The sequence below is a fragment of the Protomyctophum parallelum genome (assembly GCF_964188405.1).
Source record: "Protomyctophum parallelum genome assembly, chromosome: 8".
NCBI lineage: Eukaryota > Metazoa > Chordata > Actinopteri > Myctophiformes > Myctophidae > Protomyctophum > Protomyctophum parallelum.
In genome coordinates this window covers 4,640,158-4,645,157 of record NC_139703.1, presented here as the reverse complement: position 1 = coordinate 4,645,157, position 5,000 = coordinate 4,640,158, and the positions used below count along the sequence as shown (strand labels likewise).

At 46.0% G+C, this 5,000-nt stretch overlaps 1 protein-coding gene across 1 annotated transcript in view; it reads right to left on the bottom strand.

Moving 5' to 3' along the window:
- The window catches only part of grip2b (glutamate receptor interacting protein 2b), a gene marked incomplete at both ends in the record, with an annotated part of 157,677 nt that overhangs the window by 53,329 nt on the left and 99,348 nt on the right, over positions 1-5,000 (bottom strand).

Sequence of the window (5,000 nt, the reverse complement as noted above, 5' to 3'; positions counted from 1 at the left end):
CAGATTCGGCACAAAATTAATTTCACTCGTATGCCACCAGAATGTGGAACGCCCTACCCCTATACCAACAGCCATTAAGACATGCAAATCCCTTCATTCCTTTTCTCAAAGGGCATCTACGGACGTCTACAATTGGAAACTGGAAACCGTAAAATCTGAATCCCCCCGCACCCTTTCCCCCTTACTGTATATGTTTCTTTTCCCTTTTAACCTCCTTACATTATTTCCTGTTTTTTTTTATATAGAACAGTCTTTGTCTTTGTAATCAATCAATCAATCAATCAATCAAAGACATGTGAGCTTAGCTATTCTTGACCCCCCACATTCAAGATCCCCCTACCCCACATTGAGAACCTATATTGCACTGGCTTAAAGAAATGATTAAAAAAGTCGGCTAATGTTGTAGATGTAGATACTAGATGGCTGATGGAGAGCAGCTCTTCATCCCAGCGTGTTTTCGGGGATGTCTGCACAGCTTTTAATCTTTCTCTTACATAACCATCCCACACTCCCGCTGACAGCGGCATCTGCATAAGGTGCCGTGTCGCCTCTCTGTCACATAGAAACCTTGTATGTCCAATTAAACGGTTAATATTCAGGAAATTATGGTATGGGGGAGAGAGGACCTGTTTTCCAAATGGATCCGATACAGTTCTTAACTACATGTCTCTGCTTGGCTGGTCTTCATAAAATACACCTGCTTGTGCCTGTGGACCTGCTTGTGCACTTTCTGTCAGGCACAGCTCTCTCTCTCTCTCTCTCTCTCTCTCTCTCTCTCTATTGGTTGATGGTGATGCGTTCCCACATGTGTGGCTCAAAAGTTATAGCACAACCTCCTAATAAACAAAGAGCATGATCCAAGAATCTCACATAGAAAGTCCTGTATAGTTGTTAAGTGTTTTTGTGACATCATCATCATCACATACACACCAGAAGCCTACACACCACATTAATGTAATCTCTTTCTCTCTGTTACACACAGCAGCAGCAGCCCTGTCGCGAACATTCCATTCGCTTTAATGCTTATGGGGTCTGATCTCCTGCTGCACTGAGAGACATACCCAGAGCTATACCCCGATACCATATAACACACAGACAGACAGACAGGCAGGCAGGCAGGCAGGCAGGCAGGCAGGCAGGCAGGCAGGCAGGCAGGCAGGCACTGAAAGAAAAATGTGCAAATAGTAGAAAGAAAGATTGCCAAAACAGTCATTTGAAACATCCTACACCATACTTCATTTGCCTCTAAAAGCTCTGGTCTTCTCTCCATCTGTTTGGGTTCCGTTCTTTTTATCAAAGCATTTTGATACATTCCACCCCCACCTACCTCTCTTTCTCTCTCTCTTTCTCTCTCTCTCTCTCTCTCTCTCTCTCTCTCTCTCTCTCTCTCTCTCTCATCCCCCACTGCTGTTGCCCCTCTTTTCTTTCTCTTCCTCATCTTTCTTTACCTTAACAATCCTTTCTCCTGTCACTTTCTTTCATGTGTGTTAGCCTACTGCGTGTGTTGACATAATGAGGCCATGAAACCAAGGCATCTCTCTTCCTTTGTTATGATATACTGTAGTGTGTACAGTATACACACACAGGCAGACAGACAATTATGTACGGACGGACGGACGGACAGACAGACAGACAGACAGCCACAGAGAGACAGAAACACATTAAGATAGCCAGAAAGAGAGCAATGTTTAAAAGAGTGGGCATGTCAAATTTACTGAAGCATGTGGCGACACATAGAGGAACAAGCTGCACACAGACCGCTGCATCGTGCACCATGCTTAACCCTTTCTGACCTGAGATCAGATTCACACGAGGTTTCCGCCGGGGACACACTGGTCTGATGAACCCATTCTGACCTGAGATCAGATTCTAAAAATGTCAGTCGTTCTTCGATTTTTCAAAAAATAGCAGACCTACAAGCTCGTATCGCGCCACTCGGTGGCGCGATATGAGCTTGTAGATCTGCTATTTTTAAATAGCTAAAGCATAACATGATGCTGACACCAAAATGGGTGCCCGTTCAGAATGGGTTAATGCTCATGTCACAGTCCATTCCACCCATCTTCAACCACTTATCCGTAGTTGGGTCACGGGGGAAACAGCTCAACAGAGAGCTCCACCCACCAAGGGTGATGCTCATGTCATATTATGGCTTAATTGCGTGATCGGGCGAGTTTAAACAGCCATAACTCCAGTTCCTCGAACCTTGGTGGGTGGTCTTCTGTGACAGGCTGTAATTGCTTAAGCCATAGCCTCGATACCCAGGCTTTCATTTCGTCTGCGCGAAAGATGAAAGCCTGGAAAAAGCCGTGGGCTGAACCAGTCTAAAAGTAGGAGTCAACCCTTCCGCGTAGGCGTCGCTCTAAATGATGTGACGTAGCGCTGCACTAGGGGGGAGAGGAGGGGCCGGGGGTGACGGACAGATCGATGAGATCCAATCAGGGTGCGTGTTTTTCTGAGCCGCGGCCCTCCCATCTAGGCCAGAAATGTCTCTGCTTAGGTCAGGCTACTTAAGCCATAACTCCAGTTCCCAGCATGCTACAGGCTCCATTCGCCAAAAATAGCCGATCTACAAGCTAGAGATCTGCTATTTCTGTGAAGAGACTTTGTGTATATATAGAACGCACCAAGAGAACAGTGCAACTCACGCCCGTTTTACCAGGACTAGGTCTTAAGTGGTTAAACTGGAGTGAAGTGTCGCCCCTGGCACCCTGCTCTATACACAGTGTCATACACAGAGGGTCCCTCCCCTGGCACCCTGCTCTATACACAGTGTTATACACAGAGGGTCCCTCCCCTGGCACCCTGCTCTATACACAGTGTCATACACAGAGGGTCCCTCCCCTGGCACCCTGCTCTATACACAGTGTTATACACAGAGGGTCCCTCCCCTGGCACCCTGCTCTATACACAGTGTCATACACAGAGGGTCCCTCCCCTGGCACCCTGCTCTATACACAGTGTTCTACACAGAGGGTCCCTCCCTGCAGCAGCAGCAGACCCTCGTGTCTTCATTACACGAGGCCCCCGCAGCCAAACTCCAACATTCTTGTGACTTCATTACAGGAGGCGGCCCCAGGGCCAAACTCCAAGATAAAAAGAAACACTTGTGGGAAAGGTTGAAACCGTTTAAAAGTGAAGAAAGGAAATCTCCACTGTAGTTGCCATGCAGGCGAAGACCTAAAGTCCTTGCCGTTAATATGAAAGTCAAACGTGACTCATTCGCTCCACTGATTTAAATTTTCACCCTGATTTGAATTATTTGAACAATATACTGAAATATGCCTCCCTGGGGGCTTGGACTCCACGTGTCACGGATGTAGCGGAGCTACGTCCCATAGCCTGAAGGGATGCAACGCTGTGATTGGTTCAGAAACACACAGTCTTCCGTTTCAGACTGAAACTTCAAAATAAAATGAGCGGAAAAAGCCATTGCACCCCGACCTTAAACCCATTTAGAACCTGGAACCTCCTCAATGACCACCAATATCCACTGTGTGTTGTTGAAATTTATATGTGTGAAATAAACAAGAAAGATGCAAATCAAAACAAAACTACTTGAAACATAACATACGCCCAGGCCGTAGCGTAACGGTCTGGGCACCGGACTGGTAATCCAGTCGCAGTGTGCCGCGGGTTCGACTCCCGGACCCGACACGGCCTTTACTGCATGTCATCCCCCCATCTCTCTCCCGTTTCCTGTCAGCCTACTGTCTGTCCCTTCAAAAAAACCCAATAAAAGGCGTAAGCCGCAAAAAAAATATCTTAAAAAAAAAAAAAAAACATAACATACATCAAAGCTCTCTCGCTCGCACTCCATCTCTTACCTTCCGTGTCGCCTCCACTCCTCCATTTCTCTGATAGATCCATGCACTAATAAAGTACTAATTAACCTCAAGAGGTCTGATCAAACACAGCACATCTGTAGCATATACTGCAGTGCAGAGAGAGAGGAGGGCGGGGGGGGAGGTTTCTGAAGGCAGATACATATAGCGCTGTGCACTGTGTGTACTGCTGTTTGCGCTCTAATGATGCTGATCATTTTGTATTTTTGTTTTTAGCATTTCTCTTTTTCTTTTCCATTGTTGTTGTTGGCAGTCGTGGCTGTCAGTTCCCACCTCATGTGTGGGAGATCCGGACTGCTCCGGACCGTACTGAATGCTAGCTTGTACGTATTAGGACTGAAAGGGATAGTTCACGCAAAGCATTCCTAAGCCAACAAATTGATGACCAGCAGTGGTTCCCTATGGAGACACAAAGGAGACTCTTTGAGTCTTTAAGTGAAGACACGCCCTCGCTGTGTTTGCGTTTGCAATAGCATTGATTTACATTAGCATTTAGGACTGGATATATAGAAAGGATTTGAAATCCCTGATAAACAGGCTTCAACGCGGATTTTTCTTTTTACAATCTGAACCTTGTACTCCACTGCAACAGCAGCACAGTGAGATCCTATTGGTGTTCCTTTCAGATGGACCATCCAGAGAAATATCAAAGGGTTGGATTGGGGGGGTCAAATCAACTAATCAAATTATTCCAGAGCGCGGCACGGCTGCAGCTCACCGCTACAAGAGATGGGTCAAATGCGGAGAACAAAATGTCACTGCGGTAACGTGTGTGACAAATCGTACGACTTTGACTTTGATAGATCAAAATTAGATTTGTGAAGTCTTGCTCTGTAAAAGAATGAGCGTTCTAATGTGCGGGGCTAACCTACTATTGGTTCAGTGGTAGAAATGTCTAGCACATTTTGGCCAATCCAGAAATTGGGTTGGCCAATCAAGGAAGTTGATTACTGTTGATCTCCTAATATGGCAAATGTAATAGCTCATAGCGCGCCACTCTGGGGCGCGCTATGAGCTTGTAGATCTGCTATTTTTCAATAGCTAAATTATAGTTAATATCACTGACGTGTACTACCATGAGCTTGGGCTCTCAGACTGCTGATGTTCTGCTGATCTTCCACCTAGTCTGACTTCTATCGAGATACATATTATCGA